This window comes from Cryptomeria japonica, chromosome 9, assembly GCF_030272615.1.
Source record: "Cryptomeria japonica chromosome 9, Sugi_1.0, whole genome shotgun sequence".
NCBI classification, from domain to species: Eukaryota; Viridiplantae; Streptophyta; class Pinopsida; order Cupressales; family Cupressaceae; genus Cryptomeria; species Cryptomeria japonica.
In genome coordinates, this window is record NC_081413.1 from 415,016,834 (window position 1) to 415,044,237 (window position 27,404).

Sequence of the window (27,404 nt, forward strand, 5' to 3'; positions counted from 1 at the left end):
ACTTTGTCTTACATCTTGAAGTGAAGTTTGGAGGAAGGTATAAGTGATTTACTCTCCAAAGGTCTCAAACCCTTCATTTTAAAGGGTTTCAATGCAAATAGAGCCCTAACTTGCAATCTACCCATTGAAATCTGATGGCCATTGGTAGGATGCAAGATAGAGGCATGTATTTTGAGATTCCAAAGGGATGAGGTTAGAGGAGTTGGTTTGGTAATTTTACCACCAAGCCCTAGTCTAAACTGTGTGAGGGTTTAAATTAGCCTAGAGAGAGATTCATTGTGCATACAAAGAATAATGATGAATTGAGGAGCTAATTTTTGGATTGGGAACATTGGGACATAAAATAATCCTCTAGAAGATTTAGAACCTTCCTATGATCCCATTCTCACACACTTCATTTGTAAAATAGACCTAACTTGATCAATTAGACCTGAGAACCAAGTAGGTGTTGAAGAGTACAGGAATAGGTTGGAAGCCTAATCTTTTGGAATTTGATAGTAGTCCCAAAAGGGTATCTAAAACCTAATTTTTTTTTGTGTGTTGTTTGTAACAATTTGGAGGAAAAACCATAAAAATAGTAAAACAAGGCTACTAATTGGTAGAACTATTTAAGCCCAAGGACCAATACCCAAACTTGTATCCCAAAACATTGTTGTGGAAGGCCTTAGTGAGTCTTAAGAAGGGTATGGGAGTGTTGTACCATCTGTAGATAGGTGTAAGAATCCAATTTCATATTGGAGTGTGTTGAGACCTGGTGAAGGAGCATAGGTATTGTCAAACCTAGGAGTGAGTATGTGGGTTTGTCACCTACTGTTGCCGACCTCTGCATCACATTTAGAAAATCTTCCTATAAGTGTTGCTTTGCTGAGAAGATATTTGAGTGGATCAATCTTAGCCACCAGCTTAATTGAATGTGCTAACATGTAGTGTCTCAATTTTTGTGATGCAAAGACTAATGCCAAACAAGTTTTTCTATTATAGTATAGTCATCTCATAGGACATCAAAGTTCTACTAATAAAGTATATAGCTCTTTCCTTTTTATTCTCATCTTGTTGTGCTAGAAGTGCCCCCAATGATGTATCAGTAGTTGATATGTATAGAATCAATGGTTTACCTTGAATTGGTGGCATCAATATTGGTGGATTAGAATGGTATTCTTTGATTTGTTGAAGGTGATGCTCATATTCCTTATCCCAGTTGTATATTACTCCTTTCCTTAATACTTTTGTGAAGGGTTGAACTTTATTTGCTAGCTGAGAAATAAAGCATCTTATTGATTGGAGATGTCCTTGTAAAATTCTCATTTGACTGATATTCTTTGGAGGTGGCATTTCCATTATGGATTGGACCTTCTCAGGATCAACCTCAATTCCTTTCTTTGAAATAATGTAACCAAGCAATCTCCCTGATGTCACTCCAAATGCTCACTTGTTAGGATTTAGGTGGAGCTTGAATTTTTCCATTCTATCTAGTATGAGGCCTAGTTCTTGGATATGTGTGGATCTCTTCATGGTCTTTACTAAGGTGTCATCAACATAATCTTCCATGTTTTTGTGTATCATATTGTGGAAGATAGTGGTTCTTTCTCTTTGGTAAGTTTCTCCTACATTGTTTAGCCCAAATGGCATGAAGTTCCAACAAAAGGTTCCCCATGCATAGGTGAAGGTTGTCCTTTCTTGATCTTGAGGAGCTATTTTGATCTGATAGTAATCGGAGAATCCATCCATTAATGAATACATCTCATACCCAATAGTCATATCCACTATCATATCAATGTTGGGCAATGGAAAATCGTCCTTCAGACATGTTTTGTTGAGATCTCTGAAGTTTATACAAACCCTAATAGATTTGTCTACCTTTGATATAGGTACTATGTTGTATATCCATTCTGCATAGTCTATAGCTCTGATAAATCCATCTTTTAGCAATTTTTCTAGCTCAACCTTGACTAGAAGTGCCACATGAGGGTGCATCTTACAAATTTTTTGCTTTACTGGTTTAACACGTGGTGTAATAGAGAGATGGTGAATGATGAGATTAGGATCTAGGCCTGGCATATCAGAGTATGTCCATGCAAAGTTGATCTTCTTTTTTGAAAAGAGGTTGCTGAAATCTTTTAACTCTTCTGCTGATAGTGATTGAGCTAAGTGGATGATATGTGGTGTCTCTTGAGTCCCAAAATTTACTGGTTGAATTGGTTCAATCAATATTAAAGACCTTTCCTAGAAGTGACTTGCAAATATATTAAGTATCTCACCTTCAGGTGCCTCAGAGAGGTTTTCATCCTCAGGTATGTCCTTTATTTTCACTATTTTTGATTCTGACACCGCCACAATGTGGTGTTCACCATCAGATCTTTTATTTTTTATTTTTTTTATTTTTGTGACTAAGATACTTGATGTCTGTTTCTGTCATGTTCCCACTTTTCTCACTGGTGGAAGAGTCCATTGGTTCAACTGCATTAAGATAGTAGGATAACATGTAGTCATTGGCAAAGATAGGTACATTCATAGGTTGGTTTTGGAGATTACAATCAATTAGTTTAGGATGTATCAAGGATAAAGTTTGGATAGGTTCAAGGAAGTGCATAGTATTATCATCATAACTTTGGAACGATAAGTCAAGTTATAGAAGACTACCTTACGTAAATGTCTCGAGACCAGGAAGATTTACAACATGATCATCGAAGTGCATGTTAATATTTTGTTAACCTAATCCAACAGACCTACCACTAGCACCGTCCTATACTCCAGACTAGACTACATATCATGGTTTGATAGTAACAAGGTCAGCAGACAGAATCTCGACATCCATGATGGAGTAGTCATAGTTTGATGACAAATAGGTATTGTCATAAATAGAGCTTATGCCAGAGTGATCAGAGTCATAAGATGAAGTTTATGGCTCTTCTTTAGGTGATCTAGTAAAGGTATGTATAGTATCAACACCTACATCTTTGATGTTGCAAGTTCCTTCATGATTTGGTTCTTGGAACACTTGTATTTGACATACCTGTTGACATGGCTTTGATGACTCTGTTAGTCTCTGTCATCTTTTCCATTCAGCTTCTTCTTGACTAATGACTGGTCCTGCTTCTGTAGCTTCTAATTCTTCTTTTGTAGTTCCATAACTGATTTGTTCTATCTCATTAGAGGGAGATATAGTCAGTGAATAATTTTCTTGTGTTCTTCCTTCTTTCAGTTGTTGTTCATAGTCTTCTTGTCTTTTTAGTTTGATTTCCTCCATTTCCTTTTGCAGCTTTAAGTGTATCAGCTCTTGTGCATCATCAATGATATCACTAGATTCTTCTAGAGTTTCTATAGTAGATGTATCTGAGAGATGACATGGACCTCATTCATACTCATTTGAGTTAGTTTCCGAGTCATCTATTTGTTGTCTACTAGTGTATATGACCGGAATGTTCCATGGTGCAAACAATTTTTTAATTCTTTCTACCTCTTCTCTCATATCCTCTGGGACTTCTACTCCTTGTAGTGTTATTGCTTATACAATTGGAACTTGATAACCAACTTCTTCCTCTCTCTTGATTGCCAATTCTTCTTGTTCTTTTTCATTACTCTTCCTAATTTTTTTGAGTGTTTACTTCCTGTGATGTTGAAGGTAGTATCCTTTTCCTCCACTTAGACTAATGATGAGAAGTATATTTCTGATATGATGACTTTCTTGGATTGTATCCCATTCCAGCTTTATCATTTGTACACTTAGTTTTTAGCTAAATAGGTTCAACAATACCTTCTTGATTCTTACCTAGAGGAATGACACCTGAATATCCATGCGTTGAATCATCTTACAGCCTGGACCATATTGTGTCAGGGAAATCTCACAATGTCGTGCTTCTTTGTTTTCACTATCTTCTTTGAAAAGCCATTTGAGAACAACATCCTCTTCTATTTCATCTGCAAGGGAAGTAGAGGACTGTACAAAGACACCATCATAAATGACATTTGGAGTTGAAGTTTGTGGCCTCATAACCTCTGATGGTTTTCTCGACTGTCTTGGTGGTGGAGGAAGAGAGATTAGTGAAAGTATAGGTTCTATCTTGTATCCATCTATGCTAGTATCTGTGATTTTCAATTTTTTTTCTAAATCTTTCATCAAAGTTTTTGAACTGTCAGCTATAGAAGTTGCTTGAATAACAAAGGTATCAACACTCTGCATTAATGCATTACAGGGATAGTTTGTATCGGCATGAATACTGACTTAAACTCCGTTATAAGGAAATTTCAAGCATTGATGATATGTAGATGGTACTGCCTTCATATTGTGAATCCATGGCCTGCCCAGTAAGATGTTGTATGAAAGAGGAAGATCAAGCACCTAAAAAATAACATCTCTTTCCATAGGTCGTACTTTGATCGGTAATATTACTAGACCTTTAGAGGTTCTTTCCTCTTCATCATAAGCTTTGATTGTTATTTTCTTTGCTGGATCAATGACATTTTCATAAAATCCCAACTATGTCAGTTAATTGTAGGTACAAATATTCAACCCAGCACCTCCATCTATCAAAACACGTTAAACTCGGTGTTTATGGATCATAGCTTCGATGTGCAATGGATGGTTATGTGGGTGATTCAGTGAATTATCATCTTCTTCAGAGAAAGTGAGATAATGAGATGAATTCAGGTGACCCACCATGGATTGAAACCGATTGACATCTAAATCTTTTGGGACATTAGTAGTGAGCAAAGCTTTTTCAGGATCTCTTTATGAGCAAAAGAGATTTTAAGCAGTTCAAAAATGGAGATTTAAGCATTCGTTCTTTTTAATTGTTCGACAATGCTATAACCAGGAGAGGGTGATGTAGCTAGTTGTTTAGATTTAGCCATGATTTAATCTTTTTGTCCGTTTGAAGAATTTGGTAGGTTTGACGTTCTCTAAGCAAGAGTTGAGGAACTATCTCCTTGGAGAGTAACCTTCTTTTGAGCGTGGGTCACAACATTTGTAGTTTGTGCTTCATTTGGTTTATCTTTGATTATGATCACATTGTAATATTTAGGTTGGGAAGACTCAATCATGTTGATCACATTGTCATTGTTAGTGTAGGTGTAATTGACTTTGGCACCTCCCTTTGATTTTGAGGATTCACCTTGTTCATAAATAGGTAGGGGATCTTTAAAAGATTTGTGATCGACATTAGTCATGTGATTTCCAACAAAAAAATTTCCAACATCGATGAGGTCTTGAATCTCATGTTTAAGCTTCATGCAGTTATTTTTTGTATGACCTTTATTTCGATGATATTCACAGTATTCATTTTTCCTCCACCATTTAGGTTTAACTTTTGGATCATATGGCCTAGAGTTTTTTGGTAATGTTATCAGATCATTTGCCAATAAAGTCTTAAAAGTGATTCATATGATTCTTCCAGAGGAGTGAAGTCTCATTTAGGTTTTGGGAGCTAAGGTTTCTCTTTAAACCACTCTTTTGATTTCTTTAGAGGATTTTCTGCTATAGTTTCAGCTGCTTTGAGTGCTTGTGTGCCACTAGCCAAGTTAAATATTGTGGACTTTGATTTCTCTTTAACAATGTCTACCACTTTGTCATTAACAATGTTTCTGTTGTTGTCTTTGTCGTATTTCCAATATTTGTTCTTTTCTTTGGAACTAGAACCTTGTTGTGTTTCAAGTGAGATATCTCCTTTCTTTACAAGCACATCTTCCATTCTAAGGGCACTATCTACCATTTTGTTGAATTAAGGGTACACTTGTATTTGGATACTGTATTTCAATTCAAGGATCAAGTTATTGATGAAGACATCCATCTTCTCAGAATTTGGAATAGGCCGTGAATATCTAGAGAACACATTTCTCCAATGTTGAAGGAAAGTGAGAAAGGGCTCTCCCATTTTATGTTTGGTATTGCAAAGATCAATCATAGTGACTGGATGATGAATTTTATAGGAGTATTTTTTTTAAAATAATTGGATTAATTCTTCAAAATTTTTGATTCCCATAGGTATTCTTGAGAACCATTCCATAGCTTTCCCTCCTAAACTTCTCGGGACAAGGCGCATGCGATATGTTTGTTCGTGCATGAATTCCATTCATAAAGCACCAAATTCTTTGACATGATCTTGAGGATCTGCATTTCCATCATATTTGTCAAACTTAGGAATCTCCACTCTTGAAGGAAATGGAGGCATGTAAAGGTTTTTGTCAAATGGAAATGGGCATATTGTGTCCAAAGAATATTGCTTTGATGATTTATCCTTGTTTTTCAGTTCTATGATTTAATTCTATAATGCTTGCAATTGTTTGTTTACAATTGCTAAGGGTGTCTCTTCCTCTTTAGTGATAAGGGTCTCAACATTATAGTCAGTAGGAAGTTTAGCGCCTTGCTTTGCTAGTTCTAGCAAATAGTCTTCTTTTTCTCTAGCCATGATAATCTTCGTCATATTTTGGAAATGTTTATCATTTAGACATTTATTTATAATAGTTTTTGTAGGTTTAGAGGCTTCAGAATCGCTTGATGAGGAATCACTATCAGTAACATGGATACTGAGATTGTCATAAGTATCGTGTTTAGCAGCTCATCTTTCTTGCCTTGCTCCAGACATGGTGGGAGATAAGGGTTGATCAAAAACTGGTGTACCTGATGATGAAGGTTAATTAGTGACATGGTCCTCTATGTAAAATAGGGTATCCTAATATGAAAAGGATGATCCTTTGCCTTTGTCATCGTTCTTATGAGAGCTTTTGGTTTGAGTAGGCATTTTATGACTGATGTGACCTAGAGTTGTATGTGATGCAGAAGTCAAGATCAAAATGGAGCTAGTTATTCGTTTAGCATATTGATTGAAAGAAGAAACTAAGATTTAGTCTAGTTTCAAGAAAGATCTATCCTATATAAGACATGGTCTGAGAAACTTAGGCTTGATAAGTAATTGTTTTGAACTAGCTGAAAGATGATCGACAAAATCGTGCAACATAATGACAGGGGTATGCTATCAAGATTCGTTTATGCCCAGGATCATGATAATTAGTTTTATGCTCATTATAGAATAAATTAAATAAGTTTGATTGTTCTAGACTAACAAAATCAGGAACTCGTATGATAGAGTTTTCGGACCCAAACAACAGTGTAATGACTCTTGAATGATAAAGATAGTTTTTCATACAAGTTGCTACCTAGATTCGTACGATAGGTTGGTAGCCTCCAAATGACAATCTGATTGGTATGATGATTATTCATACGACATAAAATAGAGGATTAGATGACAATTCCCTAACCCAGATGACAATTCTAATAGGGTCAGACGATAATTCTTAGACCTCATACGACAATCTATAAAGGACCAAACGACAAACTAAGAGGATTAATGAAGTTTCATACGATAATATCTATGCAGTAGGATGATAATTCAAAAGAATCATATGACAGAGTACTTGACAGAGATGATATTCTGACAGACAAAGTTTTCAATGATTGATGATGACTATTTTTGGACATGGATGAAGTTTTTGATGACTGATGTAGACTAGTTTTTTGATACAGACATAGTTTTGACGACTAAGGTATACTAGTTTTTTATACGAAAAGTTTTACAGAGCCAGATGACAAACTATTAAGATCAATGAAGACTCATATGACAATATGTATGTAGGAGGACAACAATTCTACAGACTCATACGAAAGAGGACTGGACAGAGATGAGATTCTAACAGACAAAGTTTTGATGACTGAGTTGTTTATTGTTTTCTCCAATTTTAGTATTTTAGTTTCAGTTTCAGGGATGAAAACACAGTAAACATGCAAGATGTATAATGACTTCAATCACAACCCACTAACCCTATGAAAGTTAGCTTAGAGAAGAAAATATTTGCTTACTAACTTAGGTACACACCCAATGGCTAATCAGAATACAACCATTGAGTCTCACAGAATGGATTCTCAATGTCGTATTAGCCAACTCCAAACGCTAATGGGGGCATGATATGGCTAGTGTCTTGGGAGAGTTACTATCTCTCTTGCACAAAGATTATCCCCCTTTTAGAGGTGAATGAGGTAGCCTCTATCTTATAATTCTTAGTTAGGAATTCCATTCAAAATTACCCCTTGAAGTCACACAAGCATGATTGGGGCCTATATCCTAACAAGGTACCGAAACAAGTTGTAGTCACATAAACGTCATTGAGACTGTGAGGCCCTACAAAATGTCCAATATGAGAGATCTCAAAGAAAAAACTCAAATAATCCCATCCTCTGAGACTTTAATCACTAGATGCCTATTTATTATAGTGAGTTAGAATGCTCAGGTCCATATGTGCTCACTTGGGTCATTCTCATAGGGTGATTACTTTTTCCCACTGTGACAGGCTCGCTAAAGGTACACAAATCTCAAATTTAGAAAAAGCCTCAAGGGTCTAGATTTTTGATTGTCTATGCAAACAAGAGCATATTCTCCTACCTCTTAGATTTTTCTTAAAACACAACAGACATATTTTTTCATTAACCAGATAGCAATTTAAGTGCCTAAAACTAAATTTAAAGAATACATGATGTTCACTTGAATCTCCTCAGGCAACCTACAAAGACAATGAATCTGTAGTCATATTGTCTTTGTACGACAAGCATTCTGCAAAAAATTGATTAGGCTACCAAAATTTCTCAGAAAAATAGACAAAAAGTCAAGGTCAACATTAGTATCATCAAAATTCAATAAAGGGCTTTTAAGAATGCGGTCTCTTTTAACATAAAAATACAGAATACTGTATGAAAATTCTCACCGGGTCATATGATAATTAGCACATGATCATATGAAACATGCAGTTTGTCATTCGGTCCTATGAGAAAACTCGTATGAGTTTTTGCAGTAACTGTACGGACCAAAATCCGAAAAATAAATTTGACAAATAAAATCAAGTTAATCTACGAGGCCGAAAGATGTAGTCTTCTGCCCCATGGTGGGCACCAAAAATGTGTGTGAAAAGTGGATAAGTATTTGGAAGATATAAGACACAACACTTCAATTAAGTTATTGCATGCATGGTTAGACAGACATAATCATGAATATGAAAACCATAACAAATCGACCTATTTCCTTATAAAAGATGCAAGTATAGACTTGCTCTCAGATTTGTCTAAGCAATACCAGTGATTAGACTACACCTAGATGAAGGATTTAATCTATATGAGCATGAGATTAAGCTAAATGGATGCAAGATTATGCTAGATGGATACAAGATTATGCTATATGAATTCAAGAAATCATAATTAAACTAAACATGCACAAAGCTAAACAAAGATGCAATAATTTCAAAAACACAATATCTTCAATGACTTTAGAGCAAAAACTGCATAATAACAATAAATCTCTAGGGTGTTTTGAATGAGAGATGAAGGCTGAATTTGTAGAGGCTCAAAAGAGAGACCGACGGTCAAGATCGATTGGCAATGATCGGCTGAGATTCCTCAAGAAAAAACACAATTTAGGATAATTTAAATAATTGAGAGATCAAATTCAGTTAACCTTGAGATAGATTCCAATTATAGCTTGATTGAAATGCATTCAGATTATAAGTTCAACTTTGCATTGGAGATAAAATTTAGTTGTTTCCATGCACTTGAGATAGAAATAGGTGATTCCATGCACTTTTCTTTAATTTATTCAAGAAAAAAAGTCTTTTCAATGCAAATAAACTTCTTTTCTCAAAAGCTTTGAGTTTTATTTTTTAGATATGATTATTAATTCAATTTAATTACTTTTCTGATTTCAAGTTATCTCAATTTAGAAAAAGAAATATCTCAAGTTTGATTTCTTCTCTCAATTTAATTCTTTCTTTTATTTTCAATTTAACTATTTCTTTGTGATTAATCTCTCTTTGTGTTAAATCTCTTTTTGTAAATTAATTCCCTTTTTTAATGATTAAATGGCAAAATAAATAGGATAATTGATCAAAATTATTTACTTGGAATGATTTAATTAATATTGAGTGATTAACTTTCCATGTGACATTTGATGATTGAAGAATTAATTAATTAGATGCTCAAGATTGATTTAATTGCCTTTGGGTAGGACCTTGGTGATGTTGTCGAGATTAGGGGGCCATGGTTTAGGTGACCATTTTTAGGGTATTACAGAAACTCATTCTACCATCATCGATCTAGACTAAGTAGTCAAAGGCTGAAGAGACTAACAATCTTCTTAGAGAGGGGTAGCCACAACAAGGGAACAATCCCAGAAGGAACCTCAAGCCAAGCTATTTGAGACCAAAAGCCAAGGATTCCAAACCCAACATCTAATACAGAGGAGGAGGGCTCTATGTTAACTTATGAGCTGCCCGTCAGCTCCTGTATTAGCTAATTCATCTGCCCTAGTGTTACCTTCTCTATATATATGATTAAATGTCATTTTCTTGAAACCCTGAAGGAGACTAAGAGCTCTTGACAAGATCACATTCAACTTCCAATTAGGTAGATAACCTTTTTTGAGGCCATTTATAATAATAGTCAAATCTCCTTCAATGGAGAGCTTGTTAATACCCCTATTTTGACATAAGAGGAGACCTTCAACTAAGGCTAAGATCTCTCCTTTGTTGTTGGATTCAAACCCTATAGGTTTGGCTAACTTAGCAAATTCCCTACCAGCCTCATCATGCAAACAACATCCAATACCTACTGAACCTAGATTCCCACATGAGGCTCCTTCAAAGTTAAGCTTAACCCATCCTTTATTTGGGGCCATCCACTTACAATCCTTTCTTAACTCCTTTTTGTTAGAATTGTTAACTCCTACAAAGGGAGGAATCTTCAGACCTAACCACCTTCCTCTCATCTTCTCATCCCAACAAGTGATCTATGAGATAGTGCTAGGATATTTAGAAGTTCTGTTGTTAAGAGTTTCCATAATTGAGGCTTCTATTTTATTCACAAGTTGGATCCAATCCAATTTTATATCCTTGAAGAGTTTTCTATTACATTCCTTCCAAAGTTCCCAAATAGCCAGAGATGGGACCAGTTTCCAAATCCCACCATAGAGGGAGCTCTGAAATAGGATTGGCCATGCCTGAAACATTCCAAGAATGGAATTAGGAAAGGATGAGCTCTACCCTAATTTGTTGCATAACCAAAGCCAATAATTAGAGGCATAATTTCAATTGAGTAGGATGTGATCCTTATCTTCTTCAGCCTTTTCACATAAAGGGCATCTCTTGGGACCTTCAAAGTCCATTTTTTATAAATCTTTTTGTTGTTAGAATCTTATTCTAGAGAGAAAACCATGAAAACAATCTAGCCTTTAGTAAACAAAGCTTTTCCCAACACAAAACTGAAGGAACAAGAGAGGAAGTGGAAAGTTGCTGACTAAGGAGGAGATTATAGCCATCTTTCGAGGTATATTCTCCTGATTTTGATCCATCCCATACAAGAGTATTTGACCCCAGGTTGAAAGTAACCATCCTCTTATTAATAATGCCTTGAAGCAAAAATTTCTCCCTTGCAGGGATATCCACATGATCAAGGGATTTCCAAGACCATCACTTGGCTAGGTCCCCATCAATAGGTGCTATGTAATCCTTAACATACCTACCCCAAATTGATTCTAACACTACTCTAGATGTTTCTAGATTAGCACTCTGATGAAGGACTGAGAATCCTCCCCAAGAATCAGTCCAAAAAGGGCTTTATCACCATTGCCCAAATTCCATGATAATTTTCCTACAATCCAACATAAAGTTCCAAATACGCGAACCTCTCGAGGGGGAAGAGTCCCTGAAGAGGCTAATGGTCCCTACAATGAAGATATTTATGGTATAAGATTTGATCCCACTTGAGGTGAGAAGATCTAAACATTATCCAAACTAATTTAGCCCCTAATGCTCTGCTCTGACCCTTAATATTCTTAATCCCAATACTCCCTTCTGACTTTGGCCTATAGATCTTATCCTAGGCCATAAGGGAGATATTTTTCTTCTCTCCCACTCCTTTCCAAAAGAAAGATGTAGGATGTCTATTCAGTATATACTTTTTTGAACTAGGGTAGGTTAATACATGATAACTGATAGATGGGCATAGCAGCCAAAACTGATTTGACTAGAGTGGCTCTTCCTACAGAGGATAGCCACTTGCCTTTCCAAGTTTCTACCTTGCTTCTAATATTATCTATTACTGAATCCCACAAGTTTGACAACTCATTACCCTTATCCAGGGGCAAACCTAGATACTTATAGGGGAGTCTTCCTAAATTAAAATTCAAAATTCTACAAATGTCATTTTGTAAGTATACCTTAGTATTGAAAAATAAAACTTCAGATTTAGATGGATTGATTTCCTGACCAAAATCCTTAGAGTAAGATTCTAGGATCTTCTTAAAATCTCACTCTTCTCCTAAATCATTGAGCCCATATAACATAGTGTCATCCACAAATTGTTGATGCATGGTAGGGTCTAGGTTGCTGGTAATTCTAATTCCTGAAATCTGACTATTTTCCTTAACTTTAGAGATCGCTCTCCCCAAGGATACTGCCATAATGCTAAAGAGAAAAGGGGATAAGGGATCGCCTTTCCATAAACCTCTAGAGGAGCTAAAAATACCTTAAGGCATGCCATTAACTAGCACTGATAATTTAGGCATTGAGATACATTCAAACATCAAGTAATCCAAGAAGAGGGGAATCCAAAAGCTTCTAAGCATCTACACAAAATCTCCATTCCACCTTGTCATATGCTTTCCTAATGTCTAGTTTTTATAGCATACTAGGAGTTCCAGTCTTTTGGATAGAGTGGATGGCCTCCTGAGATATAATAACCTCATCATAAATAGACCTTCCAGGAACAAAACCTGTTTATTCCTCGCTAATCAGAAGAGGAAGGAGTTTCTAAAGCCTATTAGCTAGAGTTCTAGTAAAAAGCTTATAGATGGTGTTGCACAAGGCAATGGGTCTAAACTCATCAAAGTTCTTAGGTTTTTCCTTCTTTGGGATAAGGGCCATAAAAGTGTTATTGATTTCTTTGAGGATATTACCTAAGTTCCTCATACCTTCAAGAGCTGTTGTCACTTCCTTATCTAAGAAGGACCAAAATTTCAGAAAGAAACTAGTCAGAAAGCTATCCAGACCAGGGGATTTGTCTAAACTCATCTTCATAAGAGAAGCTTCTACTTCTGCTAAAGAAAATTTAGTAGTCAGATTATAGGTATGGTCCTTACTAAGTAACCTTGGAATACACTTGATAAACTTGTTTTGGACTGAGTAGTGATGGATTCAATCTAAATTGAGAATAAGAGAAAAAAATCTACCGCCTCCCTCACAATGATTTTGGGATCATCCACCTCAAAGCCAACACTCATCTTAATCTTAGAGATATGGTTAATGACTCTCCTATATCTCACACTATTGTGGAAGAACCTGGTATTCTTATCACCCTCTTCCAACCATGTCTCTCTAGATTTTTGTTTCCAGAAGACCTCTTCTTTTGTAAAAATAGATTTTTATTCCAAAAGGAGTTTCTGTTCTCTAAGAAATAGGGCCTCATCCATCCCATGTCTCATCACATTCTCATTTACATCTAACAACTTAGCTTCCACTTAGGCCTTTTTGTTAAAAATATTGCCAAAGTTCTCCTTGTTCCAAAGAATGATCTTCTGGTTAATTATCTTAAGTTTATTGACTACCTTATAGATTCTAGACTCGAAAACCTTAGCCTCATTGCACTAGTCCTTAAGGAGCTTAAGGATATTAGCATCTTTCAGCCACATATTCTCAAATTTAAGAGTGTGCCTCTTTGGTCCTAAAACACCCAAAATGCCAAGATGGATTGGGAAATGATCCGATCTTGAGAATGGTAAAATAGAGGCTTCCAAGGTATAAGGGAAGTTAATGAGACTACCCAAAACAAAGAACCTATCTAGTTTTTCTACTATATTACTGAAACCTAACCTTCGATTATTCTAGGTAAAGGCATCATTAACCATATTGATCTCTATCAGGCCACATTGATGGACCCAATATGGAAAGTCTAAAGTTGCTCGATAATTTTTACCTAAGCCTCCTCGTTTCTCATGTTGATTCATAATTGTATTAAATTCACCTCCTAAAATGCAAAACTGATTAAGGGAATTAGTGAAATCCTCAATTTCCTCCCAAACTATCTTTTTATCCCCATTAAAAGTTGGCCCATACACATTAATAATGACAAAATCTAGATTGTTTTTCATGCTAGTGACCCTGCCACTCATCCAATTGCTTCGTGACTCCAATAGTGAGAATCTAATATTGCATGGATCCCAAATAATAGCCAGAATTCCAAAAGCTCCATTGGCTAGAGCCCCTGTAATAAGTCTGAAGCCTAGTCGCTTGCCAAAGGAGGCTAAGTCCAAATTCTCTAATTTGGTCTCCTGTAACAAAACTAAATTAGGGCTATAGATGGATAGGCAATGTTTCACTATCCTTTGTTTATTAGGGGCATTTAAATCCCTAACCTTCCATGATACTACTTTCATGGTGCAGTGGGAAGGAACTTCCCGTTCTCTCCATGAAATATGTTCGTAATTTTAACCCGACCTTCCACAATACCATTGTTAACTCTTAGCTCCAATAAGGATTTCCTGTGTCTCTTTTTGTAGAGCTTAGCACAATCCAGAGTAGATTTTTCTCCAGACCAAAGTTCAATACCTAAGGTTTCATTTTCTTTGTTATCTAAATCTATAAAAAGGGCCTCCGTATCAGAGACATCAGTGGGATGAGTAAAATTCAAAATCCCTTTTCTAAGCATTTTGTTCAGAAGTTCAAGCTCATCCTTGTCTACTATTTCATCCAACAAATTTTCCATAATATTCTCAGTAACCGAGTCACATAAATAGTTTATAATGCACTTTACCTCTTCCTCTTTGTGTGCTAGATCTTCCTCTTGTTCAACCTTATCCAGACTAATGGGGGCTTCCACCGGTTAGGGGGAGCCATTAAAATTTCTCTGAACATCCAAACCAGCTATCAGATTAGGGATAAGAGGAATGACTCCTTTCTCCCCACCCTTCCTATCCTCAAAAGCAAGAATAAGTCCACCCTTCTTGACTTGAGATATCTCTAGATCATCAGTCCTACCCTACTTATCCATCAACATGTCCTCATGGGTTTGAAGGTGAGAGGGGTTCTTCCCTTCATCCCTACTCTAGCCTACTATAATTTTCCCCCTCTTCCACCTCGTCAAATTGCCTAGTCAGCAAAGAGTTTTCCTTGATCACAAACCCTCCTTGCTCTAAATTGAGATAGATGTCCAAATTAGGAATTACTCTAGGGTTTGTTTGAGAGGGAGGGAATTCTGAGACTGGTTTGGATGCCAAGTCTAGATCTAGAAACCCTTTATAAAATTTAGGGTAGATTAAAAAAGACGACTCCCTAGTTCTGATTTCAAAGGGGCTAAGTGATTTCACACTAATATCCATGTTAATTATCAATACACAATTCAAATATTTTCATTTTTTATCACTGATCTCTACAAATTTTCCTAAGTAATTACCTATTTTCCTAATAATTTCTATGTCCATTAATTATACCGGTAAGTTAGGGATCATAACCGGTCTATCTACCTTGAAATATTTCAGTTTAATTGGATTGAAATTAGGTTGCCATTCTAAAAATATAAAATCAAAACCTTTAAAAAATGGAGATTTACCTATTAAGAATTCCTCCTTATGCCTCATATTCCCACAATCAATATACAGAAAAACATCAGACAAGATAGCTATACTTACTATCCAATTGAAGGAAGACTTGAACTAGTCTACAATAGCCTCTAACAGTACTCCAAGTCCACAACATGTGGCAAAAACAATGAATGCTTTGAAAGATTATTGAATCCTTTCAACTAGACTATCATTGATTTCCAAAACATACACCATTTCTAAATTAGGGCTCATATTCATGATCGGCTTAGCCATAGAGGGTTTGGGAGGAGGCATAATTTTGTTGCCCTCTTCCATAGAAGCCCTAGGTCTGGTGTGAATACCACCTGACCTCTTGTAAACCTTATTTCCATTGCTTATATTATTTTTGGAGTGTGGCCTAGCCCAAGGAGTTGGTTTTATAAAACCTTCCTTAAGATTCTACAAATGGTTAAACCTATTGGATATAAATGACTTGAAAGCACCTCCTTGGTGATGGTAATTCTTTTTACCCTGATCACCATTTCCATCAAACAGAGGATTTTTTCGCTACTACCTTTTGAAACCTCCTAGGTTTCACCACCTACCATTCAGATTTAGCCTGAGGCGGGGGAGCCCAATTCCCCGGGTTGCAAGCCAAGACCGCATACTTGGTTCGATCAAAAAATTGCTTCTGTCGCTTGAGGTCCATAAATTTCCATAGCAGAATTCATAGAACCATCTTCACATATTTTTTTAATAGAGATTTTCAACAAGGAGGTTTCAACAAATCTATATTCTTAAATACATTATTTTTGGGTAAAATCATGAACTCGAACCTCTTCTAGTGTAAAATAACTGAATATTCACACATTATAGCTCTGAAAAAAATCTAAGAATTTCTCAATTAGCTACACCCCATGAAATAGGGAATTCTAAAGAATGCATTTGATTGATGCTAACTCAATACCAAATAAAAATATTTAAATATGGTTTCTTAAAAATAACTATTTTTTTGCTGGTTAAAACCTAGTTTTGTTCTAAGTAGTTTAAATATTACCAGAATAGATAAAAATAAATAAAAATTCCTTTTTACATAAATTCTATGTTAGATTTAGATTAGAAGTATGAGTTCTTATAGGAGGCACTCTGTTAGAAAAAATCAAGAAGGAAGACTGAGAGGGGGGGGGGGTGAATCAATCTTCACCAAATGAGAAAAATTAATCACAAAAATAGGTCTGATAAACTGCAACAATAATAAAGATAAGGAAGTTGAAAGCACAACACACAACACACAACACCATGATTTTTGATGTGGAAACCCCAATTAAGGGAAAAACCACGGTGGGAAGCTACCCACAGTAAGATGATACTTTGCAGTAGTATGCATAAATATTATACCCTCAAGGAAGTCTCACTGAATTACAAAAAGATTCAAATTATAATCCAGAAGAAATGAACTGCAATAATAACATCTACGAATTCCTGATGACAGTTCCAGTTAAGCACAATTGTTTGCCCAACAACACCAATCTCTCCTCAATCGCAATAGGGAAGGATATATCACTTATTCATACATACACTATTCTAAGATAATGCAGACACTACCTCGACACCTAAATTACATGAATATATCACCTATATATACAAATCATCAACCTTGACAACAAGGTCGGCTAAACCCTCAACCCTCAATTATAAAATTATATTAGATGATATAAAGATCGACCAACAGACCAATATAATGATTTGCATAGCATAACATGGACCTAATTTAAATTCCCAAACACACAATACCACCAGAATTCATGCCAAAAGCAACTGCAACACACTACACCACCAAAATACCGCATAACACGAAAAATCATCACCGGTTGATAGAAACCACCAAAAACTCATACAACGATCAATGCAGATTGCCAAAACAAATAGGACACGATTAGGAAACACCAACAAGCATGTTAGAATCATTAATAATAGTTGCACCAATACCACTTACCAAATCTTCATCAATCAACATTTGAAAGCTCAAGAACACAACCAAATAACAATTGTTACAAAGAAAGATAACTTGCAAAGTACTAAATCATCAACCATCTAAAATGAAGATGCACAAGATCATCCCAAACAATATACCAAAATCTCAGCACAAGATCTAATCATACTAAAATACACCAAAGGAAATACAGAGATCTGCAAAACAATGATCAACAAAACAATACTACAAACCAGATCATAAGATCTTCCCAATCTACAATCATTGGAGCAATTCAAATGAATATGTTGACATCAATGACAACAACATATCCTAGAAGCAACAATGACCAACAATATCTAACATCACACATACGTTATTCTTATATAAATCAGATTAATTCATCTAAATGATGGAGGGATTCTCTTTTAGAGTACTTGCATTTAATAGTTCTACTTCTTTAATGTAGTCATGTTAGACTCTCGATGGATTTCCTTTTTTTTCTATTGACTAGTACTAGTGTAACACAGATAAATAAAGGCCACCCATTTAGGCAATTCCAAACCCTTGCAAGTATTGAAAGAAAATAAGTTAATGATTTGTCCTCGGATTACAATATTGAAAGTCATTTTATTTAAAAATTGACAGATCCATGGAAGGAAATTTAGACAAGTTCTTTCAAGGTGTGATTAACGCTAACAAAATCTAAATTGTTTTAACCTTAATAGGAGTGTATCACCATACAAATAATGAATCAAAACTTATTTCTCTTATCCACAATATAGCAATTAGTCTTACTCAATAGATTTATTAGCATTGTTGATGTATTAGGGGTCCATGGAGATGCATCCCCAATATTGAGCCTATCATGATCACATCTTAGACATCTCACAGGAAAGTGAGACAGGGACAAAATGTCTTCCCACCATCCCTCATACTGATGTCTAGGAAACAACCATGCCTAAGATGCCCCCACAAAGTGGTAATACCTCTTGTATGTCCATTAATGCTCTAACATTCCAAGGATGGAAAAGTGGTCATCTTAACATATTCAACTCCACAATGTAATGTCCATTTCTTGGCCTTTCAAGAATTCTTAAGGAACTCCAACTTTCTTAGAAAATGACACCCTTATTAGATTGGAGTTCAATTATCAACATTAAGTTCTAGGAATCATATTAAGTCCATTGATTCTTTTAGGGAGTGGTTTTGCCCATTCTAGCGCACTCCAAATTTCTTGAAAGAAAATTCTATTTTTAGTAAGTTTCATCTCCAATGAGTTATAGAGTATATTAATGCCTCAAATTTCACCTTTAACCACTTATTTGTATCTGTTCATACTCTCATCTCTAATCCACTATGTGTTGATGCGTGTTTTGTGACACTATCTGACACATTATAAAATACAAAGTATTCTATCCTCTCTTGGATAAGGAAACCTCAAAGCTAAACAATGTGATCAATTAATATAACCCCAAGGTTCTCTAATGTCAATTCTTGATGTGCAATGGATAGAATCAATGGAATAATGTGATTTTGTTGGTATCACAAATGAACTTAAAATTTTCACTTTTACATAGCAATTGAAACTTAAACATCCTATACAACAATTTAGTGATGATTTTATTCCTAAACCATCTTATACTTCTACCAAACAAAGATCAAAAGGATAAGAGTTCTTATAACCCAATTGAAGACCTAAGGACAATGATGATAATGGATAGTGTTTTAGATAAATGGATTCCTTAAATCAAGCTTTGTTGCACCATGATAACAACAACTACATGAAAATAATGTGATCTCTAAAGGTAACTTGAAGTTGTGTGTGGGAAAATTGGTGCAATCAAACAAATATTTTGGTTTCTGGATAGGTCCACACACCAATGGGACTCTCGGTGAAAGTTATGGAGTTATATTGAATAACTCAACTTCCCAAGGGACGTTCCATTATTCTCTATCTCACAAGACCCCTCAAGCCAATTCCTTTGCTCTTAGATCATTGAGCAAAGTGACTTAGGGATGACAACCATGAGAATGAGGGATATTGATCATTCTAGTATGAATGTATTCTTAATTATGCATAATACTAAATATAACATGATTTAAACTAGCATGGATACGATGATAAGATAAAATGATTAGTAAAAAAACTATCCTAACATGCTATAATAGTCTGATATGATAATGCTATGATAAGTAGAAATGCTTCTAAAAATGCTTATTTAGATGATTTCTATTCAAAGAGAGGCTAAACACTTGATTAAAATGATTTAGATTAGATGCTTAGTAAAATGTCTATAAGTTCGATACTAAAGACCTGGATATGAAAATGAGAGAATAAGGGCTCTATTTATAGGAAAAACAGGGCAATGAATTGTTAAGATTGGATAATCATATCAAGGGCCACGATTGAAAGTTAATCAATCCATGTTTACGATTCTCACCAATGAAATGGTGACAATTGTCAACATAAGACTACTTGAGAGGAGATGTAAGAAGCATTAAATGCTTGAGAAGACCTCATGGTTACCTTAGGAGGTAGGGTTTAAGGTTAGATTAAGGTTATCCATTGCATAAAGCTTTTACCCAAAGGATAAAATCTTGTGCAAGGGTTAAAGGGATAACCATGGTCAAAGAAATGAATGCTTGATGAGACCCTTGGGTTAGATGAGGGTTGAGTTAGAGAGAAAGTCTATAATCATGCAAGAGGGTTGAGTTAACCATTAATGGTTTGGAAGACTTTCAAGGTTAACTTGTTGAAGACATAAAGCCTTTAATGGTTTCCAAAGACTTTGAGGGTTTGAGAAAAGACTTCCCTTTGCTTAGGGATGTGACAATATTTAGCAGATGGGTTAGGCTAATTTAGAAGTGATTAGAATAATCTAGAAGGGGGTTTAGAAAGGCAAGTGGAAGATGTAGGAGAATGCAAGTGGATGGAGGGTAATTTTAATTAAAATAAATTACTTTATTTCAACAAAAATAGATGCAACTTGAATAAATACAAGTGGGGAGATTTAAATAAATAAATTAGATTTATTTATCTGCAATGATCAATTTAATTAAATGTAAATTTACTTAAAAAGGGAAATAATTAGATAAAGTGATTTATTTATTTAAAGGCTATGAAAGGCTTAGGTGAACTTAATTAAATAAATTGATTAAATCCACACTATTGGGACTCATTAAATTTGAGTGAATTTGAGAGGCCTATTTCAAACTTTTGATCTGCATTTCCAAATGATCATAAAATGAGTCAGTTTGAATGGTCTAGTTAGAGAGAGGGTAAAATGGAGCCTCACTTTGCACATTTGTAAAAGTTGCCCCCATGAGTGTCACATCAAAATGTTTTTTCCGTGCTATTGCTAGTATAAAAGACAAGCTATGTTTCAAATTTGAAGCTCCTACCAATCTGTTTGATAAATTTTCAAAAGGGTTTATTGAGCCACCTTATTCAGTGTTTCATACTTTCATTGCTGCATCAGTTAAAGAGGCCATTTTCATGAGCGCACCATTTGCACCCAATCAACCTTTTGGTTGAACTGGGCATTCTAAGTTTTGATATGTACTTCAAGTACCTATGCCTCAGATTTGAGGGTCTATGGAGATCGTTTGATATTTTTAAGAAAGGCATCATAAGTTCCCTGGGCATTGACTTCATTAGGTCCGTAGTGTCGAAAAACCTGTTGGTCATCTTTGAACATTAATATTTCTTCAGCCAGGATTCGTGTTGAGAAACCACTTGGTAGAATTAATTTTTTTATATCAGAGTACACGCCTGTCAGTGGGGAAAGTCCAGAAAGATGTTTTGACCAGTTTGAAAATTACATCTTTGCGATTAAATGCGAAAATGTGGCGCAAGCTCTTGAAGGTTGCAAAACTCAGTTTGATGATTCCAAAATGGTTCCAATCGATTCCAGAGGTATGTTTAAGGTTCGTGAGACATTTCAAAGGTCAGTTGCATGAAAACGATATTTTTTTTAGTCGGACCCACTTTGGGGCCCGACCTAGCTCATGCCCTTGCAGTATTAATTTTTTTTTGGCAACTTGGTTCTTTTAGAGACGATTTCGTTTCATTATGTGGGCATATAACTAAGAGGTTATTGTATAGGCCATTATGGTTTAAAATTTGGAAAATCCTTGGGTAATGTGCTTGAGCCAAGGGATCCTATGGAGAGGTTTGGATCTGATGATGTTAGATCTTTCTTCTTGAGAAAGGTTGAATTTGGTAATAATGGAGATTATTCAGGGGAATAGTTTATCAGTATTGTGAATGTCCATCTTGCTAATACGATTTGAAATCTACTAAACCATACACCTGGCTTGTTAAAAAAAAATAATTGCACATCCACCTTAGCATTTGATGTTAATTCTGCTATAGAGGATAACATAGCCAAAGAAGCTCTCAAGCAAATGCAAACAGCAGGTATGAAGCATACTCCTGCCCACGTGGAAACCAGTGAATTGTGGCCTTGAATGATAAATTTTTAAAAATTCCAACCATGCACTTTTGGTAGGTGTATTGCCAATTCCATTGCCTTAAAGGCCAATGCCTCCTTTCTTCTGTGTTGAATAGAAGCTTCAAAAGAAAATGCATGGCAAATGGAGGGCGATGAAAGCCTTAGAAAAATGTAGATTTGGCAGGCGTAATTCCAGTTTCCCTTTTGTTAAGTGGCCTGCATGGTAAATGATTATTAGAATTCAAAACAAATTGCAAGGCAGGCGTAATACCAAGAATCCTCCCTATGTGGTATGGGTAGCACCATTGATTTCCCAGGAATCTTCAAAAATGCATTGCTAGGCTAAATGCCATTATCCCACATTCACTAGGGAAGGGAAATATGTGATATTTAAAAGAAACACTCCACACAAACATAGTGTCAAAGCCTCAAGGGCTTTTGATGCATGGTGTCGGTTGGGTGCCCAGTGGAGCCCATGCGCGCGCACATGAATCCAGAGACAGCTGATGACTAGGTCGACCCCACATGTGCATGATTCCTGAGGTAAGCAAATTTTATAGAGAAAGAGCGGATTAATGAGTGAGAAAGCTGAGGAGATTGGATGACTGTTGCAGTTTTGCTAGTCGAAGTTGCTTGAAGAATAATCATCGTGAAATGGCGAAAAGCACGTGCGAAAAAGGGATGGTAAAGATTGTGCAGGTTCATCAAGATCCAACAGCTGGCATTGTTTCACAAGCCAAAGTTGCTCGCCCATTAACCATTACGAAATGGCAAAAGATGAGGTGGCAGGTCCAGTGGCAGGTGAGCTCACGGGTCTTGCTTACGTGGCGGATAGGTGGTGATGATGGAGCAGTCCCGTGACGTACAGATGGCGATGATGTAGATGTCCAAGTAGAGAATCAATGAGGTATCATCCTAGTGGATCCCATCAATGAATTGCAGGCTGCCATGTGGTAGGGTGCCAGGCCAAAAAATGGTGAAAAATCAAAGTTAATAATAAAGTCCTGACTATAGTGTAAAATCCAAAAATTGAAATGATGGTGCACATAAAAAGATTAATTCACCCAGAGGTTAATTTTTGGCCAAATATGCAAGTACTATATATCACTGGAAAGCTATCAGAATGAGGAATACAGTTATGAAGTGTATTTCAACAAAAAACCAGATATTTCAAGAGTAGTGTCCATGAGAAGGAAATGAAATTCAGTTAGGGAAAGAAGACACATGTCTTGTTTTGATGAAATCTAATCTTTTTCCCTCTCCTTCTTATTCCCATTTCTTCTCAATTGTAAGGGTTCCAAAAGTCTGGAGAAATGCTCCATATTTTCATGGTTTCCAATTTTGATTTTTCTTGAAGATTGTATAGGGAAATGTCCTTTTCCATAGAATAGAGTATGATTCATGCTATAGGTGTTATTTGTTGCAGGTTCTTGTGTATGTAAGGAATGCACAAATTCACATAGAATTTGTCTCTGAAATGTATCTTCATTTTATTCAAATTTGATTCTTAAGGAGGATTAAGTTTGTCATGAGAAGTTGTGTTTGTGAGTATAATGCTTGTTTTTAGGTAATATTCAAGGAAGATTTTAAACTCTCTGAGCAAACATTAATAAAATAGAGTTCATGTTTCTGGATCTGATATTTTTTGTGGATAATCTTACTAATGCATTATGCAAGACATTAATGCAAGAATATTTCATGATGAAGATGGATTTGCAATGAGTGTTTTCATTTGTAGTCTGATGTATGACTCTTTTGCCCTTGGATAAGGCATCGGTCTTGCAGATTTTGGGGTTTTCTCAGAGATTTAAAATCAAATCAGAATATCTACCTTTATTTTATGTTCTATGGAAATGTTCCATCCATCTCATGATTCAAACATTTTTGAGTTGTAAGTGTAGATCTAGCCCATCTACAATACCCTCCTTGTTTTTGAACCTTTTGAGATCCATCTACTTTTGTTGATGCAGTCTTGTGTGAAATGGCTTTGATTAAATGCATCAAAGGTACACCCACCTAGGTTTTGCAGAGCCTGAAGAGTAGAAGGATTTAGATCCTTGTTATGTTGTCCAAGTCCTGAGGTTCTTTATAGATTTAAATTGGCTATTTCATAGATCAATTGCAGGTGAACTTGGGTTAACCAGTTTTGGTGAACAAAAAAAATGGTGACTCTTCTGGGGAAGCTGAATAGAAATTGCATAATTTCATCCAGTTAGTCTGTCCATTAAGATTTGCATAGAGTTGAAAGTGATTTTATGGTGAAGAGAGTGTTCCTTATTCTGGATCTATAGAATGATATTTTATTTCATGTCATATTATATGAAGGAGTAATAGTAAATTCATGTTGTTGAGTTGTGAGCAAGCCCTTGCAGCTGTATGCAAACTTTTCCCCAATTCCTTATTTGGATGGCGACTCCATTGTTCATCCTAGTGTTGAATGTCTATGCAATTAGTATTGCATAAAGTTTTATGGTTTTATATATAGTGCAGAGATATGGGTTTATCAATGCTAATGCAGATTTACACATAAATTCTTCATCATAAAAGTTTAATAAAAAAGTGCAGTATAAAGATACACATAGATTTGGTGTTGATTTTCCCAGATCTATATGTTTTTGGCCTGGAGTGAATTGGTTGTATTAAGACTGAAGGAGAAAATAAAGAATTAAATATGTGTTGAATGGCATTCTGCTGTTCCAAATTGTTCCTTTATGCAAGAGGTGGTGACTTTGAGGTAAAAGACCAAGCTAAAATGTGAATAAATGTTCAGATCTACAAGTCTTACAGTTGCAAATATCTAGGTACTTTCAGAAGTTTCAATGCAAGACATTTGTTTTGAAAATTTGAATGAGTAAAATAGTTTTCCCATTAAGTGAACAACACTAGTAAAGAGGGAAAGAGAGAAATTACAAAATTATTTGCATATCTATTTTGCTGAAATATCCAGGATATATGTTCTTCCGTAGTATGCAAATTTGGAAAATCTTTGTGTCAAGCAATGTATGAATAGTTTTGAATGATGATATGTGATTGAAGTGTTTCATTATTCAATGCAAGGTTGTATAATCATTTGTGGGAGTAAGAAGAAATGAGTAGTGAAGTTTTTCAGCCTTGTGTATTTCCACATATGACCATGCCTAGTGAAGTGTCACAACCATGTAATAGGAAAAGTTTCAGTATGAAGTATTATGCTGCTCTAAATTTTGAAGGTATTCCAGGTTACACAAATCTTATACCCACAAAAATTAGAAAGTGTTTGCCAATATTTAGTGGGAAGAAATCAGAATCAACATGTCAACATTTGAAAAAAATTTCAGATTTGATGGGAGAGTTTGAAGTTTGTCAAGAAGATGTGTTTGTCCAGTCACTGAAAGAGGATGCAAGGGACTGGTTCTCTTTCTTGCCAACAAATTGTATTTCCTCATGGGAAGAATTAATTTCAGATTTCATAGACCAATTTGCTGAAAAGGTGAGTGATTATGATATGCTAAGAGAGTTCACGTACATACAAATCAGGGAAGATGAATTGGTACCAACATTTAATATCAGGGTTTCACAAACATTGTCTAAAATTTCCATTAAGTATGAGTTCGATGATAAAGTATGTTCGGAAATTTATATGAGTAGCTTTGACAAGAAGATGGGTTTCTTATTGAGAAACAAAGAGCCCAAAACTCTGTATGAAGCTTTTAACATAGCTAGGGACATTGAAAATAGCTTAAAATTTGGGATCTCAAAGAGATTTATGTCTATTGTTTCTTGTCAAAACACCTTCAATAGTGAAATACCATGTGAAGCCGAGAAAAAGATTCTTTGCCAAGAATCTTTGTTGTCAATGTCAGTTGTCTCTTACAGTACTGATGGAATAATTAGTGGGAAATTTTGTGATAACGCTGATACAAAGATAGATATATATAAACAATATGTACCATTTGATTTGTATGCCGATTATGTTGATTATGTGGCTGTAAGTTATGAAGTTAATCATGCATCTCTCAAGGATAATGATAACACAAATAATGATGGTGATGACCATCGATCTTTACATGCTGCTGGTATTTGATGTTGAAATACCAAATACTGAGGGATCACCAAATGTTGCTGATTATGCAAGTGAAAATGTGCAATATGATGTAAATCAAGATTTAGTTTAGTTTGATAAAACTAAAAATGAAATTGTGGATGATGTTGATGGTGTTTTCAATGCAAGTATACCTAGTGATGAATATGTTTCAGAATGGAGTGGTGCTATTGATTATGAGGACACTGAGTTCAATTTTCAGCACCTTGAAGGTATACAAATGAACAATGAAGATCAATTTTAGAATAAGAGTGATCTTGGCACAAGTTGTTCATTTTCTTATGATCAGCAAATGAATGCCAATTATGCAGTTGAGGATGCTTATGAGAGTTCTTACTATTCATCTTGTGAAGATGATATAAGAGGAGACTAAGTTATATATCTCAGTCATGAATCTGAAAATGAAAGTATTTTTGAAGATAAAAATATATGTGAAAGTGTAGATAATGTTTCATTTTCAGATTTAAATGAACCTATATTTAAATACTTCCAAAGTTTGAAATACCATGAAGAGGATGTGAATGTTTATAGTAAGCTCAACCCAGATATGGAGTTCTTTGCCTTTGATACGAATGTTCATAGTGCTGACCTCATTGATGAAAATGCTGAAGTTTCCCCTTGTGTTGAACAAGTTTGTTATGTTGATGAAATTGCCAACAATGGTAACATGTGTTGTAAAAAAATACTTTATGATGGAGGTAAGAAGCATGGGTTGTGTGATGATTACTTTAGACCACAAATGAAAGTTTTTCAGGTGGATGTAAGTCTGAATGAGAAAGACTTAGCTGAGGATTTGCTTCAGCCAAAGGTATGCATTCTTTTCCACAAATGGGATATTGAGGATGCAAATGTGTTGAGTTTGATAAACAAGGGTAGTATAGAGTGTGATCAACATAGCGAAGTACCACATCTGGACCAAAATGTTTATGTTCCTTGTTTTTATCATTCGGTTAGTAATGTCCCTCATTCTATGAATTTAAATGATAATAAGGCATGTGCTGATGAGAACTACAGTGGTGAGAATGAATGTTTTATTTTTGAAATTCAGCATGATGATTCCCTTGCAAATGATAGAGTTGATTGGGATAGTGAAATGTATTGCAGCTTGTGGGAAGGCCTCTATAATTATTTGTCTCATGATTTTACCTTTGTTGAAATAGTGTGTGATTACAAAGCTCAAAATCAGGCCAAAGGTATGCACGCCAGCTATTGTAGTAATGAGATGAAAGAGGTTAATTATAAGGATTATGCTCAGTTGTTGTTACGAGGTGCCTTTGTTTGGATCATGA